The sequence below is a fragment of the Oryzias melastigma genome, linkage group LG22, assembly GCF_002922805.2.
Source record: "Oryzias melastigma strain HK-1 linkage group LG22, ASM292280v2, whole genome shotgun sequence".
Classification (NCBI taxonomy): domain Eukaryota; kingdom Metazoa; phylum Chordata; class Actinopteri; order Beloniformes; family Adrianichthyidae; genus Oryzias; species Oryzias melastigma.
In genome coordinates this window covers 11,679,123-11,699,657 of record NC_050533.1, presented here as the reverse complement: position 1 = coordinate 11,699,657, position 20,535 = coordinate 11,679,123, and the positions used below count along the sequence as shown (strand labels likewise).

Sequence of the window (20,535 nt, the reverse complement as noted above, 5' to 3'; positions counted from 1 at the left end):
AACCTTCAGATTTTGAAAACCGAGATGAAAGCTGACACGCACACACCTCTCCGTCAGGTTTGGGGCTAATTTGCAGGGATCACTGCTCTTCCCCCCTGACCAGATAAGGTGCCAGCGGACAAAACTTCCTTCATTTCCTCCTGTTGTTGCAGTGCGGCAGTAAAGGCAGCCACGAACCAGCTTAAAGACAGAGGGGCTAAAAGGTGAACGCCACGCTCGGCTGAACTTGTGGCCTGATCAAAAGGAATGCGACCTGCATTTGGGGAAGCGGCAGAGCTTATCCATCCAGGGGTGAGACTTTGGAGGAGAAGATCCCAAGAACCTGCCAGCTTCCCGGTAAAATCAGGGTTTTAGCAGAAATCGAGAAAATCTTCTCTTTTCTTTTTATCTCTGCCACCAAACCTGAGCGGAAGCAGATCACGGTGAAAGTAGCATAAATCAAATGATCGGACAGAAGGAGGCAGCGGATGCCGTTCAGTGTTTAATTATGTCGGCATGTGTGAGAGTGCTTTTTAATGAGTTGTGTAGGGTAGCAAGTATGCTTACACTTGAGTGTGCTGGAACCCCACCTTAATGTGTATTGCATCCGCCTTAATGCATCATTCATGATTTTAATTGCTAGTAATTAACTTCAGCCCAATTAGTAGGAGAGGTAATCAATATTTGTTGATCAACACACAGGTGCAGTATGGCCGTTTGTGGGGGAGTACATTTGTAAATTTCGCTGCAGACGAGGGCACATGCGACTGAATACAATCAGTTTGATTTATTTTTGCACGGGACACCTATTCTCTTTAATGTTTTCTTTTTGCTTTGTTCCAGTGCAATTATCTGCTGACTAAATACTACTAAAGATAAGAACAAAAAAGGAAAAAAAAAAGTCCAGCAACCTCACAGTAAATATTACCAAACTGCTGCACTGTGAGACAAGAGGGAGGCAACTGGAGAAAAACGGGAGTCGTAAAGCAGATGGAAGAACAAGGGGGTAAGAGCTGAATATTGCTGAGTTTGGGCTTTGCTGCAGGATGGGAAATGGAGTGAAAGAGCAATGAGGGAAGTTTAAATAAAAGAAAATCATTGGATGTCTTCCCCTGTGCCAGGTCCAGTAACCACACGGTACTTCAGTGCTTCACTTAGCTGTGATCAATATTGACGTTGTCATTAAGCAGCTCTCTGGTAATGAGGGTGGGGAAGGGTGTCCAGGGAGGCATTAGACCTGGAGACCTGTTCCCTGCATCTTCAAACCACCAAGCATTCACCATTTAAGAAAAAACTCAACATGTTTGGTGCTTTTCTCTCTATTTAAATCAACTGGCAGCTTGTAGTTACAGCTTTGATTTGATGATGCATTCTGTGGTGTTTTGCGTCAATGCAAATTGCATGCAGAAATGGTGCTGTACATGATTGCTGGCCTTAAACAATTGAAACCGCAGAGTAGTTTGTGTGTCTGTGTGTGAGGGAGAAGTCCTGCACTACAAACCTAAAGCTACATTCACAATAGACTTAGCAATGCGTGTTCAAGAGGCCACTTCCAATCAAAAGTTTGTGTAATTTTGCATTTTGGGGTTCAATGTTTAAAACTCGCCAACTCCTGTAGGTACACAAGTTTCTGCGACCATTTTTGGGCTTTATATACAAAACCCGTGGCCATTGAACATGTTGCAAGTTTAGCCAGGTCAAACTTTGACCAATGAAGAACTCGTATTTTGTGGTGACGTATGGATGGCGTCCCTTTTAATTCACAAAAAGACCGACCATTTGAAAATTGGTCAGGGAGGATAAATTAATATTTGCAGTTTTTGTCTAATCGAAATTATCAATACATTCTTATCCCCAAGTCATCATGTATTGAAGGTTGGTTAAGGCCCCTTCCACTTTTTTCCTCGTCATTTTTTGACATGCTGGCTGTTTGTAAAATCAAGGGTCAGCAACCCTTGGGATGCCGTACCAGATGCAGTATTGCATGTGCACTGGTCCTCGGGATGTATCCAGTACTAAACCACTACTAACCCAGTACCCTAACCTTAACCCAGTACAGGTTCAGGTCTGGTACCGCATCTGGTCTGGTTTCGGGTTAGGGTACCGGTACCTAGTTTGGGTACCTGAACGCTACGCATCACGGTACTGGACCGGTTTTGGTTCGCAGCCTGGAGGTTGGGGACCCGTGATTTAATGGGAACAGGCAGTATGTCGAAAGATGATGACTTCGGGACACCCAAAACCTCAAAAAGTGTCGCGGAGAGGTCCTTAACCAGATGTCCATATGTGACTACATGGGAGCGAGAATGTGTAAGAATTATATGACACCAAGTCAATAAAATTCTGGAGCTAGATCCACGAGATTTGCACCACTTTAACATTTTGCCACACACCATAATAATAATGCATGACATTCAGCAACTGGCAGTCTAATGCTACAAGGTTGTTGCTACTAAAGTTGCTCAAATAATGTATTAATGTTTATATAGAAAGCACCAGTTTTAATGACCATTTTTTCCTTTTGCCCATTAAAAGTTGGATGAGGCTGAAGTTGCTGTCAGTTATTATTATTTTTATGTATATTTTTTCCCACTGAGAAGTCTATCTCACATTTTAATAGTTCGTACACAAACTCTAGTGTGCAAATAAAGTTGAAAACAGTTGCTGATGAGGGTGATGAAGCTAAACGCAACCCTCAAAAGTTAAATGGCCTGGAAAATCACTGTCTTAGAGGGACAAAAAAATACAAATAAAAATGTAAAAAGCTGCATGGCTTTAACTTTAGCACCAGAGGGCCACCACGAACAAAGCAACATCTAAAGCAGAAAAATGGGGCGTGTGTCATGGAGAAGGACAAGTCACATAACGAAGCAGCAGTTGCTGGGTCGTGCATTTCGTCTCGACCTGCCTCCCTCCGTGTTTGGGTAAACACTGCTGTTGCTCGGCTCAAGCAGCAGCAGCAGCTGCGGCAGCCCCTGGCCACTGCTGTCACTGACGGCTAAGTTTACTGTGATGCGTGACGCCGTGATGACAGGCACAAAATGTTTACAGGCAAGATTAGGGACTCTGTACACTGGCAGCTCAATTAGAGTCCACTAAGTCACAAAAATTGATGACATGGAGGATGTTTGACAGTTGTTATCAAAATTTGATGGGTAACTTTATTGTAGTTTCATGTGGGTGATGCCAATGGATAATGATGGAACCTAAACCAGGAGTGTCAAAAACCAAGGCTCGAGGGCCAACTTCTTTTTTTTTCACAGAAATCCTGTCTCATCTGCTACTAATTACCTGGATCAGGTGTGTTTAGCCTGTAAGAAGCTTCAATGGCAGGTTGGTTGGAAAACAGGTAGGACACCAGCCCTCAAGGCCTGGATTTGGACACCCCTGACCTATACACTCTTGTGCAGACTCTTTAGTTTGTGTGGAGCAGGGATGGCAAAAATAAGGCCCGCCAGATGGTTTAATCCGACCGAAGTCATGAAGAGAAAAAAAGTAAGGATGTTGAAAAAATGATTATTTAAACTAATGACCGCAATGCACAATTCCACCACTAGGGGAAGCAAAGGAATAGAAATACTGGCATAACAAGAAATCAAGACATAAACAGCATTTCTTTGCAAGTGCGTGCCATGTCCGGGTAAGATCCAGTTAGGCCTCACTGCTTTTAAGTCACTCTAAAAATTATCAGGTATGACACCACAATTACCAAAATGTCGTTGTGAAAAATATAGCAATAATAATATTAATAAGTGATTAATCTACTAGGTTGTTTGAGGCATATTTGTCCAACTGAGAAAAAAACAAAACAAAAACAAAGCTACAGAAAACAAGTTGGCCAAAGGTTAATTTGTTATTATGTTACTGATCCATTTGATATCAAATGGGTTGAACGTGGCCCCTGAACCAAAACGAGTTTGACACCGCTGGTGTAGAGATTAGGAGAGGACACCTCTTGACATCTGCAACAACTCAGGTAAAAATCCTTCAAATGATAGCAAAGTCTCATGGATAGTATGGTTGAATGATCTATCGTATTAGCAGTATAATTCCAAAAAACAAGATATACCCAAATGCAAGGGGCACTATAGCAGTCTGGGAGATGGCCAACACGAGGGTTCAGTGATTGGTGAAGGAAAGGTAAGTTTGACTCCCTACACACCGTAAGCAATTATTGTCTCCAACAGTCTTAGTATCAATGGACACATTGGCAACAGAGCAAAGAGTCCGAGCAGAGCTTTCGGCAACTACTTCGTGGCATGGCAAAACTCTTGCCCACCATTCCATTAGACAGAACATAAGGATTTACTGTCTGCATGTGTAGCATAAACATGTTAATTTATTTTGTTTTGTATAAGTGGAAAAGTTGGACAAAACACAGATAAGGGGTGATGAGCAATCTACATCTGCCAAGCTAGTGTCCTAAAAAAAATCTCCTCTCATGGTTCGATAGGGCCATAATTATATCATTCTTCAACTGGTTGATGCACTGTCTACTTGGTAGAGCACCTTTAGGGGGATTGACCCGTTCAGGTATTGCAGGCTAGTCTGGGGCCATGGAGAGTTGTAGAGAGGAGTAACCGCCTTCAAGGCGCAAGTGTATCTTTTAGTTTTCGTAATGCTCGTTGTGCATGCGTTAAGTGTATTGTGAAATATTCCTAAGGTTGATGTAAGTTTCATGCTCTTATGATATACAAGCAATGCTGTGGTATAGTTTCCTCATGCCACACTCTAGTCTTTAGTAAAACTTGGTCACACTTAAGGCTAAGTTTGGGTTGTTTGCAGTCAAAAAAATGGCAAACCTATACACTCCATGCTGGTTGTCCATGCTAACCGACCTCTTGCACAGGCTGAAGGATACTGGGTGGTTTAAAAAAAGACCTTGGTATGTTGTATAAGTGTTTGCTACGACCTGTCACTTGCAGCATACCTGTAGATAAAATGTACATTAACATTTTTGCCCTAAAGGCTTACCAAGTGGTCCACAACTGTAATATTCAATATTTGCAATAATTGCCCCATACAAGTTTTGCCATTTTTTCCCCACAGACGGCCCGTATCTAACCGTAAGGGTGGCATGTCGACGCTATTCGCCAATGGATTCCTTTAAGTTTATCCCAGATGGAGGAAAAGTTCTTATCTTAGAAGAAGGCATATTTAACTAACATTTTCTCTGCGGATATGCTAACAATCCAGTATTTATGCACACTTGTAGGGATGGAGCTGAAGAGAGTGCCGGCTTTTATAAAGTGACAACTACATAACAAGTTTCAGGGATCAAATGCTCTGTTTATGGCTTGCCTGTGTTGCCTCTGGGTAAGAAGAAAAAAACAACCCCCCTCCTTATTAACACTGCTCTCTTGGTTGTGTGTCTGTTTACCAGACAGTTGGCTCAGCCAGTTCTGACAGATGTGACACTTCCTTGTATTTGATGTTTCTTAGGGTGGACGACATGGCTAGTTTTTCAAGTGTGCTAGCTTATGACAAAAGAAATGTAAAGGTAGTCTGTGTGTCTTTTTCAGAATTTACTGAAATGCTGCCAGTAGATTACTGGCTTGCAAGAATGAAGACAGCTGCGTTTTATACAAATGCTGTGAATGCATAATGCACAGCATTGTCTGTATGAACCCTTTCACTTGCTAATGCAAACCTTTTTACAGAAGTCTCAGAGGTATGGAGTATTGAGTGGCAGAAAGACAGTTAAGATACTTTAAAAAAAGATGCAGATGAGTACAATATTTTCCACACAATGCGGTGTATTTAAAAGCCTTAATTTTTTTTTAAAACGACTGTACATATAGATTAATTCTGGTCGACCTTGCTGATATATTTAAAGATTGTAACAGGTAAACAGCATTCTTTTTTTATGAGTTGCAAATTAAGTTGTGTGTTATTGTAAATATGCTAACGTGGCTAACACGTAGCTGTGTTTGACTCATAGACTATGAATGAAAATGAACAATGCCAGAGACAATGTAGAGATGTTGGAATGTATTTTTTTTTGTTTGTTTCTTTTTACCCGTTGCTAACAAGGTCTTGAATTAGTCGGTTTTTTCTTGCATGTTTCAAGGAAGGCTAGAAGTTACAAGCATTGTGAAAACTCTAACGTGACTAATGTGTAGCATGTTTCAAATAAGTTATAGTATTACTGTGAACGGAGTAAATAAACTCTAACCAACTGATGGATTTATCCTTGAAGCTACGTTTAGGCTTTCGCCTTCAAATCTTTCGCATGGATGCATAGTTTTCAGGGCTCTACATACAAAACACATGGACATTGAACATGTGTTGGAAGGTAAACCAGGTCAAGCTTTGACCAATTGAGTACTTGGATTTGGTAGTGACCTATTAACGGTGTCTTTTTAATTCGTGGAAGTGCCAATCGTTTGAAAATCCATCATGGATGAGAAATCAGTAAATGTGGTTTGTGCCCATGCAGTCAGAATTATATGACACCAAGTCTTTCATATATCGGAACAGAGCTGTAACATTTCACACCAAATCTCAAATCTCTTAACATGTCTTCGGTGGCAGACATCTGCTACTAAACACTAGAAAAAGAAGAAGCCCCTCCCTGCTTGTCCAGTGTGAACACCATGGGCTGAACGGGCGTCAAATTCCCAGTGTGCACGTAGCTCGACTCTTTTATCTGGCTCAAGTAGTTTGGTACGGTAAAAAATAGACCATTCATTGACGGTGCAGCTTATAATCCACTGGTCCCCATTGTGGGGAAAATAAAATATTTAATGTTTGAGAATTTTATGTACTATACCTATGGAGGACTAACATCCTCTGTGTGTAGACAAAAAAAAAACATGTAAATCCATTTTCAACATGTTTTTTAAGCAAAATATGGCAAGAGGTCCTTCTGGAAGGTGGTTTTAATTTGACATCTTGTGCAGAAACCTTTATGGCCATTGGAGGATTCCAGAAATAAAGAAAAACACATCCTTTAAAAGTTGTTTTCAGCTGTTCAAAGCAATATCCAGACAGACGTCCTGAAAGAAATGTATGGCAGAGTAATCAGGACCAGTGATTAACATGTCTGAGACTATAATCACTGCTAAAAGAAGTGCTATCACCAGCATTCAAGCCAAGCACTAAATCCTGAACCGGTTAATTGTGTGGCAGGACAGTTAGGGCCTACAGGCACTATATATCGTCGGAGATGAATGAGATGCTCATTTTGCGTTTTACACAAAGTCCCCACACATAATTATGCTTCACTCTTCCCTGCATCCCGAGCAGTGTCAGTTAATGAGTTTGGACAGTAATGCCTAACACAAACCAGTTACATGCCTCAAAAATATAAATATAGTCCTACCCAGATGAACATTCAGTGTCCTCACACCGTAAGCACCATGCCTCACACAGCACAGTTGTTCACCCCTCCCAAATTCTCAAGGGCCTGTACTTACATTACACTTAATGGTCTGAACCAGAGTGCAGATGTCACTTTTACCCTGTATTTGACAGGAGGTGGCAGTATGCACCATTTTAGTTGGTTTACAATTTGCCAAATAATGGAAGAAAGAAGGCCTTACAAGTTCTTAATTGGACAGAATAGTTTGTCTCATGGAGCTAACCATTATATTTAGCTGTATGTTGTGGCTTCCAAAGCACAATGTGGTTTGATGTTGAATTCTGGAAGTCAAAAATGGAGCCTTAACTTGGACATTCCTTCTTGAGTGTTTTCTTAGAACCCATTTAAACAAAACAAAGCGTACAAAGTGAAACTCCAGTCAAATAAAAATTAACAGATTACCTCCTTGTATCTGCATATAGTAGGGTTGGGTGATCCTAGTAACTATGGCATTGGTCCAATACCAAGTAAGTACAGGGCTAGTATCACCAGTATCAATATCGATATCGAAACTGAAACCGGTACCAATACTTTTTTCCTTAAATGTTGTATTATAGAATAATTTCAGAAATTTATATGTTTTGCTAATTAAATGAGCAATAAAACACAGGAATAACTCCTGGCAAATAAAAATTTCTATTAGATAATTACAGAAATCTGTCTGAAAATACTGGAAATATAGAACATGTATATTAATAATGTTATGATGCCATTTTAATAAAAAGAAAACAGTAACTAGTGCAACATTTAAAGTAACAGCATTGCAAACATATATATCTGTATATATATATATATTTTTTTTATTTTACTTTTTTAATAAAAGCAGTAATACAATTTCAAAGTCACTAGTGAAAATGGTGGTGCGCTGTTTACACAGACAGCTGGTGTTGCCAGATTGGGCAGTTTCCTGCACGGATTGGTCATGTTTTTACTCAAACTGTGCTGTTTTTTTGCAGAATCTTTCAACACTATGCATTCATGAACTCTGTTAGTAAATTCAAGCTGCGCGAAGAAAGTGTCACTCTCATCAAACTAGTATCGATACTTCACCTTGGCATTGATACTATCGATACTCAGAACGATACGCCCGTAGCATATTGATTGAAAGTAAAGACAAAAGCTCTTTTACCAGACCGTGTGTCATTTTGTGTTGTAAAATGCTACTTCTCAAGATGGGAACAATGGGAAATTCCATCTTCTCAAAACCAGCACCTAGTGGCCGTTGGAGGAATTGCAGCTTTCAGCAGTTCCAGTCTGGTTTGTGTGGGGGACAAAAGCAAAAATGAAGTGATTCCGCCAAGAAAATGGACCGTCTAAAGTAAGTGCACCCGTGAATATGCTAAAAGAAACCGTTACAACAACCATTATCAAAGCATGTTGTGGATAGTGAGGCACCAATCGGTTGCATTGGCTTCCCTTCACCCAAAGCCTGAGGTGAATATTGTTAAGGGTGACCTTCCCACTGATGAGTGCAAGCAACACTGACCAGGCAAGCGTGGTCGGGTCAGCGTTCGCCCTGTCTTCCTGAGTGGAGCTGCGGATTGGAGATCAGCAATCAATTGCAATTCTGTGCACTTGCAAGGCTGTGACACACAAAACTGATCTCCCGTTGGAAGTCTCTCTCAGAGATGTTAGATACCGCAATATGGATCTTGTATCGGGTTTCTTTGGTGTGTATTTGTTGCCTTTTCTGACCGTTGACTTTCCAGCTGGCAGCTACGTCTAAATAAACAAGAGCTGAGCTTAGGTTAGCTCTTCCATCTATCTTGTCACTGATCCCCAACCTTATCTGATACAAGTCACAGAGACTGGCCGATTTATCAAATCCCCATCACCCCAAACCAAATACCTTCTTCTTTCTTTTTTTTTTAAACATGATAAGTTTTGTAGTAACATTTTTGAAATGTACTTTGACGGTAATTAACAAATCAAATGACAAAATAAAACGTTTGGATTGGGCTGTAGCTCATTTCAAAAGACATTTTCAAACGTGCCAATAAAAGTCGAAGAATTTCACGATAATGAGGGGTCACAAATTTCTGTCAGACAGAAGAAGCAGAAGGGCCAAATCTCACAGGAATTCTCCACTGCCTCCAATCGGAGGTTTTAACACACATTTTAGCAACCTATTAAGAGCTTTATGGGGGCCCCCTGTCCGCATTGGCCCTCGGCTCTGGTAATCTGGCCTATCCTCTTAAAAGTGGAATTGATTGGAAGAATTGATTCTCTCTGGGTTTTGCACATACAGATCCAATAATTACCTCCCGTAAATCTCTTCAATCACATATGAAATATTGAGGATATTCTCCTCTCCGAAGGGATCGAGATCCCCATAAAGAATAGTTTCCATGCATTTATTTCCAACTCAATTTTGTACGTCGTCAAAAACAGGATAAAAAAAACCACACACTCCCGTAATAGATTTGACACAAACATGTTGCTTTAAATTTTAATCTATGTGTAATAATTTCTCCAAAACTAATCCAGGGAGTATGAGCAGCTGAATGTCCCTACATACATTTAGATATATTACTTATCTTTGGAGGGTAAATCCCTTAAATCTGGTCAGACTCTGTGCAATAGCAGGCTTTAGGGCTTACACAGGCATGCTGTAAACACAAACAAACAAGATGACCAGCCATCCCTGATTGAATGTTACTCCTATAGCCCCCTCTCTGACACCCATAGAACCCCCGAAACGCAGCTGCAGGAGTGGGAGGGAGCAGGATTAAGGCCCTGAGCCTCACTCAGATGGGGCATTTCCATGACAGTGAGCTTAACAGCCCGCCCCTGTTTATGCTTTTTCGGAGGGGGGGAGCCAGTTTCCCCTCCCATGACAGATGGCCTTTCAGCCACAAAGTGCAGTGTTTAGACTCCGCTTGCTTTGGGGCAAGACAGCAAAGCTCCAATGACACAGCATTTAGCAAACAACTCCCCGACTGCAGAGGTGGCGGCCACAGAGAACCGCCGACAAATACACCCCACTGCCCCCCCCATTTGAATCAATACAAAAAAAGAATTGGTTCAGCTTTTAATTAAGAGGATTTCTAAATGTAGTCAGTTGAAATGTAAAGAGATTTCTTTCTAGAGAGACGGGGCAAAGCAGCAGCTTTTGCATTAGAGGGTAAACAGTGAGTGAAAAGGACCAGCTGCTGGAGAGAATTAGCCCAGTCTCATCTGATCCAACACAAACCCAGTGGTGCTTACTCTCAGAAAGGAGGAAAAAAAATCTGGCTTGACCTAGTCTGACCTCCCATACAAAGCCAGAGAGGCCCTGAAGGCGGTGAATTAATTGAAGCCCACTAAGTCTAATACACAATATTTTAAAAAACAATGAAGCTTATAGGTGTCGTAAGGTGAAAAAAAAAGTGAAATAAGTATTATAGTCATAGTGTGTACAGTAAACGAATACAAACACTCTGGGAATGTTTGTGCTCAGCGGCTTACCCTAAAGAAAAAAAAAAATGATTGTGTTCAACTTGGAGGCTTTGACATTTACTGACATGCAGGTGGAAGTGCGTGGATAACCGAGAGGCTTAAAGAAAACAACACAAGCGATAGACAGAAACTTCCTCGGCTCCGCTCCATCCCGAGCAGCTCCTGATAATAAAACACCGTCCGATCAGATCTCCTCGCGCTGAGATTCATTGAGAGCAGAGGCGTTATTCCCCGTCTTTTTTTCTGTCTGCTAGCTTTTCAAACCCACATGGTTGCTCCAGCTTAAATTGGCCTCCCGCACCATATAGATTTCCCATCACAGGGCAGGACCTGAAGAAGACACAGAGAGACGAAGATGGGGAAAAGGAGCATTCGCCAGTCTGATCACTCAACCCCATTGTCCTCCTCAAATAAAATACATACGGAGATTAATAGGCCCAATAACGCAGAGCGATGGCTCGATGCTGTGAAGAACAGGGACCCTCGTCGCTCCAATCGCTGACTTGACTGAGTTTGCTCTCCAAAAGGGTGAATTATGATGAGTAAACCTAAATCCTAACTGAGATATTTAATAAGAACCAATATTAGGAGGAATTTTAGAGGTTTGCTCACCACATTGGGGACTTTCTGTACTTTATATAATATAGGGTGCACAAAGAATATTACATTTTTACCTTCTATCACATTTAAGGCACACCGAACTTTAAGGTGCATTAAGTGAGGCAAAAGAGTCAAAGACAAGTCCACCAATTTGACATATTTGTGTTCACAGTAACTCCAGAACTGGTTAGTAACATGCTACATTTGTGCCATGATAGAAGCATTAGCTGTGTTAGCGTATCCACAACACCTGGAACTCCCAACTTTGTTTGGAAGACGTAAAAATGCAGACTGATACAGCTAAAATCAACGTTACTATGACTATGCTAGCTCTCAGCCTTGTTAGTAACACTTAAAGAAAAAGCATAATTTGCCACCACAGTGCCTTAGCTGCATTAGCGCAGTCACAATACCTGTAACTCCCAACCTTTTTTGCAAGATGTATTACTGACAGAAACAAATGTTACTGTGACTATGCTAACTCCCAACCTTGTTAATAAACCTTAAAAAAAACACTCCGCACATTAGCTGCATTAGCGCATTCCCAATACCTGTAACTCCAACCTTGTTAGTAACATATAACAAAAAACTACTCCACATATTAGCCACTTTAGCGCATTCACAATATTTGTAACTCCCAACCTTCTTTGTAAGTCATAAAAATATCAACTGATACCGCTAAAACAAACGTTACTGTAACTATGCTAACTCCCAACCTTGTTAGTAACACTTAACAAAAACACTCGTTTGACACCACCATGCATTAGCCATATTAGCACATTCATGATACCTGTAACTCCCAACATTGTTTGCAAGATGTAAAAATCAATGCTAATACAGCTAAAAGAAATTTTATTGGGACTATGTTAACTCACCCTCTTAGTAACATTTAGCAAAAAAAGCACAGTTTGACACCACGATACGTTAGCTGAATTAGCACAAACTCACAAACTTGTTTGTAGGGTTAGAAAACAGATTAATACCACAAGTCCTGCAGTGACCACACTAACAAAAACAGTTCAAAACAGCTAAAATGTTACTGTGACTACGCTAGCTCCCAATCTTGTCAGTAACATGTAAATAAAGACACAATCTGACATTGATACGTTAATGCATTCACAGTACCTTTAAATTGCTGTGAACATGCGACCATGTTAGTAAAACTGAAAAAACATATTTTGACACCACTGCGTGTTAGCTGTATCCGTGTAATAACAATACCTGTAACTGCAAACCTTGTTTGTAACAAGTAAACAAACACAAGGACACCTAAAACTGACATAACTGTCACAATGCTAATTACGAATATTGTTAGCAATGCAAAAGACCACAGTCTGCCACAGCTACATGTTAGCAAGGTTAGCTTATTCACAATACCTGTAAGTGCTCTCCCTGTTTGTGACACGTGAAAACACTGGCTGATACTGCAAAAATGAGCCTTACTGTGACTATGCTAACTCACAACAATGTTAGTAACAGGAAAAAAAACACAGTTCAACACTGCCAGACTGACACAAATGTTACTTTGAACACACTCACCCCCAACCATTTTAGCAAAACAAAAACCAAACTCAGTCTGACACTGCTATATGTTAGCCTCGTTAGAGTATAAAGGCCTACCTGTAGCTTACAACCTTGTTTGCAACATGTTAAAAAAATGACTGATCCAACTAAAACTGGTGTTACTGTCACAATGCTCACTCCCGATCTTGCTAGCCAGACAAAAAAAACACAGTCCATCACTGACACGTTAGCTGCATTAGCATATTCACAATTACACCAAACCTTAGGTACAACGAGTAATAAAAAAACACATTGTGTATCTTGTAAAAAGCAGATAACAATGCACCTCTCAAAATTGTTTCAACATCACTAAGTACACCGTAATTATTCAATATATAGGGTTCTCTTGAATAGAAGGTGCACTGTTGTATTTTCCAGAAACTTAAGGCTTTTAAGTGCACCCTATAGTGCTGAAAATTTGGTATTTCCCATTTTCAACAGACCGATTGGTCCATTTTCAACATAGAAAGTCAAAGAAGAGTCCAGACGCAACGCAAAATGCCATGTCTTAGGGGCTTCTGGCATCGGCGGATCAATAGCCTCTAAAAAGAATTTACAAAGATACTATCTGTCTGACTGCTGGTGGCAATAAACTGAAGATTAACCTTTATGTTTCTCCCAGTTCTGAGAAGTATCCTGAAGGACATGCTTCAACATGTACTAATCAAAAAAATAAGTCACTTTTTCAATACAGTGAGAGCAGGGAACGGCTTAGTGGCTCTGCACTAGGTTCTGAACGTTATCGACTTCTTTCCCTACGAATCATAAATGTGGAAGACGGACACTCAGCAGCAAGGCATTGTATCAGCAGTGGCACAGATCTTAAAATACAAACAGATCTGTTTATTAAAATAATCTGATTTTATTGGCTTTTTGCTGCAGAGACAATCTAATAGTTCTTGCAAATGGTGATCTGGAAAATAAGTGCATGACAAGAGAGCAACTGGGTGGTGGTTTGGGAGGGCCTGCTCGGCTGGCTGCATAGCTGCGCCCTTTGTGAGCCACGGAAACACAAGAGCCCTTTTTCTCCTGAAGAAGCATGATCCTCTTTCACCCCATACCTTTGAGCCAGGATCCAAGGTTTTGAATGGCTGTGACCCGCGTGACCCCTGCTAGGCCCTGATGGCCTCCAACCCTCCAGCTGTTCATCCTTCCAGTCCAGCACATTGTCCAGTAGGTCTTGCTCGCAGAGGCCAGGGGACCCGCACCCCTCTGGGCCGAAGAATTGACCCTCTGAAACCATGGCTGCACCACCAGGAGCCACAATGATGAGGTTCCCACATGAGCTTTAGAGCATGACAAGAAAGAGAAAGCAGAAAGTTGGGGGGAAATTAACAGGGGTTCTTGAGGGCACTTTCACACTGAAAGTCTCGTAGAGTTGTTTCAAATAGGCAAAAGAATGCAGAAAGTTTTCACACGTTTATTTGGTTTGCTTTTGGAAATGCCTCACAGTTATAACTCTACTTTCTTGGAGATAGTATTGTACTGTATATTATTGCAGAAGAAAAATTAGATAAAAAAATACAAATACGAAAAAACAGATACACTATACCTTCGTCAAGCGCAGAAGTTATGTTCTAAAATATTTCCCAATACCCAACATCCATAAAGTTGTCCACTTTAGTTTTTTACAATGATTATAGATGTTTTAAGGGTGTAAAACTGCTCACTACACACTTTAAATATCTTTTCAGGTAGACATTAACACGTTCACACTTTTTTCTTGTTTAAATACTTTTTTTGCTTATACATGTTTCAAAGAAAATTAAGTCCAGTATTAAAGAATTACATCAAAAATCATCTTAGCAAGCTGAATACATTCTGTAATGTAAAGAAAAAAATGGTATAGAGGAGATTATTTGAGAATAGTCTACAGCACAATGCACTGTAAAAAAAAATATATATATATATATATACAGTGCCCTGGATTTTAAAAGCAATTTAGACACCATGCTTACTACTTTACTTTTGTTTTGCTAAACCCTGGATATGATGTCACCGATTCCATTAAGTGAAAATCAAATCAATACTGACATTTCACAATATCTATTTTGTGACTCCACTGAGTTCTGATGAAGAAAATGTGGATGGTTTACTTAAAAAAATACATCTGAACATGTTTTTTTCCCCAAAATAGTTCAACTGCAATGCATTGTGGTCTATATTCACTAATGTAGTGAGCATCGATGCGTGCTAGGAGTTCTAGGTAATTTTTAGTGCACTTGATTTTGGAATATTAGATTCGGACAGCACTAGGAAGTGGTGAACGCACTACATAGTGCACTATATAGTGAGTAGGGAAGAAAATTGGGCATACCCTTACTCAGACCAATCACAGCTCACTGATGTCATCTGGCTCCAACATGGCGGCATCCATATCGCAAAAAAATGGCGACAAAACTGACTTCACTGGTTGGACCTAGAAGGAAGCAACTCACACTCACTCTGTCAATTTCTTTACTACAGTAAATGTTTGTGACCAAAATCAATGAAGAGTTGGATCACTATGACGCCCCAGTCTGTTGTCCACTTGTGGAGGCAACAGGCTGAGCTCAATGGTTGTATTCTGAATTCAGTTTAACTTATGGTTGGAGCTTCAATAGGATAATAGCCATTTTCTTTACAACTTTTTTATCCTGTTTTTTTTATGGTCAGGTGGTCATTAGGTTTTTATTTTATTTTATTTATTTTATATTTTATTTTAGCTTATTTTATTTTGTAGGAATTATTTGAAGTCTTTCCTCTTTTCTTTTTATTTCACTAGTGTATTTGTGGTGTATTTTTTTATTTTATTTTGCCCTCTGCACAACAGAACCTCCCAACTTTACCATATTTATGGATGGGGAATCATCTAACCTTTTTGTTGACTACTTTGGATTGACACCAATGTTCAACTTATTTGTTTTTAAATAACTAATACAATATGTTAATTCTTTTCTTTGATCTGCATTGACACTGCAGAGGAGCGCACCAGGGTTCACTTGCAAGCTCCCTCGTACTTTGGAAAGTTATCTTGTTAGGTCCAAACCAGTGAGCTTACATATTTATTTTCACTTCTAAGTAAAGCATGACACTGTGACCGGTCCAGGGTGTACCCCGCCTTCACTCCACAGTCGTTGGGATAGGCTCCAGCAACCCTGTGACACCATAAGGGATTCAGAAAATGGATGGATGGAAAAAAGCACACTATGTGAGGAAATGAACTCTGATGTGTAAAAGGTTCCCTAAAACCTGCACAGACACATAGAAAGATGCCCGTATGCAACGAAGGAACCCACTCCCCCCTTTTCCACAACTGGCTCCAATGGCAAGACGGTATTCCCTTAGCACCAACTGCTAACTGGATGATCGGAAAGATATCTCTTTCCATGCTCACTCTCTGTCAGCCTCTGTTTCACTGTTATTAATTTTCTCTCATTCCTTTTTCCTCTTGGTTTGTTTTCCTGCATCTTTCATCCCACACACCCTCAGTTAAATCCACACCCAACCAGGCCTCCGTAAGCTGACAGCACTGCAGCTATCTAAAGCAAACATTAGCCCATATAGCTTTGTTTGTTTACCTGTGATAAATCATCGCCTCAGGCCCATCTCTCATTAGAGTAGCCAAACAGAGACAATGGCAAATTGAGAACGCTTCAGAAATGCCTATAATTTGATAATGGTGCGGGTGTGTGGGAGATGTAAGGGGGGGGGGGTAAGTTTCTGCACTCCTGCAGAAGAAACCTCTGAGGACCATCCATCGACTGCGAAACGTGATGATCCCGCTCCACCAGCAGACGTGGAGAGACTCCAGCCTAACACCGCCCTGGGCACTAAACCTTGGAGCCCGTCGTGCGAAAAGGTTGGACGGTTGATTCCCGATCAGGGGGCTATTCTCTCCTTTTTTTTTAAGATGTAAAACACCTGCCTCATCCTTCATCCATTCACACGAACATCTCCCTACAATATTTTGTCTGTCACAAACTCCGTAGGGGAAGGGGACGTGTCTTGAAAGTTGAGAACAATTATTTCCAAACATCACACTGAAGCCTGGAACTGAATTATTCACTTCTTTCCTTATTGAATAGCAGAGGATTTAAATATGAATCAGTGTGAAATTGTGTCATGTATTGATGCGAATGTGTTGCTTGTGTCTTTGGGATGTGTGTGTGTGTGTGTGTGTATTGCAGCACACGCGTCTGGTCGGTTGTTGGCAGGGTTGTGGTACCCTACTGGGACCGACCCTGCCCAAGCAGCCTGGTGGAAGGGACAAGCTGTGGCATGTATGTACACACACACACACCACACATACAGACACACACATTGAGCAGCTGCTCCTTCTGCAGCTGCTGCTGTCGTCCAGCCCATGACTCCCTGTTCCAAAGACGGGGTGAGAGGAGGAGGAGGCAGCAGCGGAGGAGGCGAAGGGGGATGGTGCTGGAAAAGAAAAGAAAAGGAGAGGCACGAGTAAAGGGGAAAAATGGGAAGAGAAGCAGAGATGGGGAATGGGGTGGGGGGGAAGCTGGGAAATAAATTGGAAAGATATGAGGAAGGGGAAAGTAATGGAAGAGAGAGGGGAGGAAATAAGGAGAAGGAACAGGTTAAGGGGCGGTGCTGGTGGGGTAATGGAGACACACTCACAATAAAAGAGGAGCAAATACACACCTTAAATCTCACCCATTAACAGGTGAAAAAATATCCACTAACACCTCCATTCCTGTGGCCAACACTCCAAACCACAGATTTTCCACCAAAACAAAAAAAAAAAACAATTCATCTAGCAATACAGTTGTCCTTATAAGATAATCCTATCAATAAATGACACCTTTAAGCTAAAGCGAATCATGTCGACAGGTCAAGCACAACCCACCTCCTTCAAATTCTACATTTAACAGAAGATATTGCTCCTGATATAAACATGAGCTATCTCTTAAGTATGTGTGCCACTAAAGGGTATCATTTATCAGGAACAAACCTGTGGAGTCAATTGATAAAAAAATAAATAAAAATATCAGATAAAAATGTAAAATGCTTTTTGTCTTTGGTTTAAGGTGTTGGATCGTAGACTAAAACCTTCCAGTTAAAGTGGATGCAAAAATGGCCAACATGTTCTCATTCCCAAGTCGTCACATACTGATGTTTGGTTAAGGACCCTTCTGTGTCACTTTTTGACGTTTTGGGTGTCCCCAACTCGACATTTTTTGACTCGACATTGTCTGTCTATACATAAAACCAAGGGTCTGCAACCCTCAGGACACAGTACTGAATGCGTGGACTGGTCCACAGGACGTGTCCAGTACCAGTATCAAACCAGTTACTGGTAACGCTAACCCTAACCCTACACTGGATGCTGTACCAGATGCAGTACCGGACTCGAACCGAGCCCAGACACAAACCGGTACAGGATTAGAGTACCGGTACTGGGGTAACATCCAGTTCCCAGCCCAGAGGTTGAGGACCAGTGATTTAAAGGGAACAGCCAGTACAAAAACATTGAATTGGGGACACCCAAAACATCACAAAGTGACGTGGAGGGATCGTTAAAGGGTAACCAAACAGGGAAGCTGGAGACTGACTCCACCCAAAGCTGAAATTTGAAAACCCAGTCAGGGGGATGGGGCTGGTAAATAGGACTGTTATTACTGGAGCTGCAGATCGTGACGTGGGACGTACATGGTTTGACCAATCACAAAGTTCAACTGTAATACCTTGTTTCAACCTGTAGGGGGCAGCACACAGATGGGTTCTGACTAAATTTTCAAGTTTATCTTAATTTGTCAAAAATTTGGCTACAAACAGCACTTTTAAAGCCCAATTTATACAGGTCAACAGCCAAAAAAGGTTGATTTAGCGTTCGGCTACCCTTTTAACCAAATATCAGTATGTGATGAATTGGGAGTGAGAATGTGTTGGTATGGAGGACTCAGGTGGCAAGAAAAAGCAGCTATAGACTTTTGAACCCATGAAACAAAAATGTTCATGCACATTTTTTTTCTATGGGTATGCTGCGGACGAAGAGTCAAAGCTAACACTTGCCCTACATTCACAATGCCTTCAGCAACACACGTACAAGTGGCTACAACCATGAAAAATCTACGTAAATGCATATTCTGGGCGTCTGCATTCAAAACCACTGCATTATGCATCACTATTCAAGTGACTAAGACCATTTTTCGGGCTCTATTGTTCAAAATGCATGGCCATTGAACACATGTTGAAAGCTACATCAGGTGGAACTTTTACCTATCCAGGACTTGGATTTGGTAGTGACACAGAAACCCTTTTACTTCACAGAAGCACCAAGTGTTTGAATATTGATCGTGGAAGAGAAATTAATAATTTGTGGCCTGCTGGCATTATAACCTGAATTCCTTCCTTACCCCTCTGGCTCCTCCCAATTGCTCAAATTGTAGGGGTGTTAGAAGCTGTAGTGGTGTCTGGGAGTTTTTTGAGGAGGAGCCCTAAGGACTTGGGGTTGGCTATACCTCCGTGGGTAGGGTGATCCGTGTTACAGTTGTGGGAGAAGAAAACAACGGACACTGCCCAAAGGCACTTCGACACATGGGCAGGCAAGGCAGGAGTTGAATCCGCAATCTTCCGATCAGGAATTAACTGCCAGTTAACTGGTTCCGGGCAACCCAAAAACCTGAAGCCCCCAAACGGGTACATGTGGCTAAGGCTTTAGGAAGGTTTTGGATGATCAGAACTACAGAGGAGGTTGGTGATGGGGGAAGGGAAGTGCATCGAAAATGTCCAATTATCAAAGCAATTAGTTGATTAACAAGAAGTACCCTAAGGGCCTCCTTCAACATTCTTATATCGTTTTTACAGAAGAGGGGTTGTACCGCTAACAGGACCATTTATTTCTTTTCCAATTGAAGATGTTGTTTTACAGGCCACAACATGGAGAAGTAAACCATCTATATTCTGCCAAATGATAAGCACATTTTCTGACCTGATTTAAGTAGTAAGCCTTTTTTAAGTTAGAAAAAAAACCCTCCATATTGACTCTGTTTTTGCCCCTTCTACTTTTGCCTGAGCTCCAGTCTGCTGCGTCTCCTCTTGAAAGCGACAGAGCAGCCGCCTCAGCAAGAATTAACGTGTGCGCTCAGGTGTTGCGTTCCCATGAATGGCAATCGGTGCAGGAGCCGATTATTGCCCAAGACTGCAGTGGAGCCATTGAGACCGAGCGCCTATTAAACACTTTCCCATTAGGCTCAAAAGCCAGATGTTACTGGGTTTCATGGGGTTTTTTTTCTTCTTTTCAGGCCCGTTTCAATAGCCTTGATAAAGATCTTGTACAGATCAAGGGTTTTAATAGACAGGATGTGACATGTTCTTGTAGATTTTGGCTGAAAAAACATGACTGAAGGACGATTTCAAGGTCTTTCTGTGCCCCACCTTATTCTCCACAACATGAGTGATGTTACACATTTCATTAGATCCAGTCACTTTAGTAATAAGGTATTTTTCCGTCTAACATCTACATTTAAAAGGACACCTGACGTACCTTTTTTTAAAATATCTTTTCACCTTGTCAAGTTTGGATCAAACTGCGCTCACAGCAAAAAGGAGGTGGAAGGAAAAGAGGAGCTAAAAGAGTGTCTGCCCTG

The 20,535-nt window shown here is 41.2% G+C and overlaps 1 long non-coding RNA gene across 1 annotated transcript in view; it reads left to right on the top strand.

The window, feature by feature from the left end:
• The window catches only part of LOC112148791, a 50,069-nt gene extending 48,466 nt beyond the window's left edge, over positions 1-1,603 (top strand). The window contains exons 3-4 of the long non-coding RNA XR_002919695.2: positions 153-336; positions 823-1,603. This is a non-coding gene — a long non-coding RNA (uncharacterized LOC112148791). The remainder of the gene's footprint in view (positions 1-152; positions 337-822) is intronic.
• Positions 1,604-20,535: the final 18,932 nt, after the last annotated feature.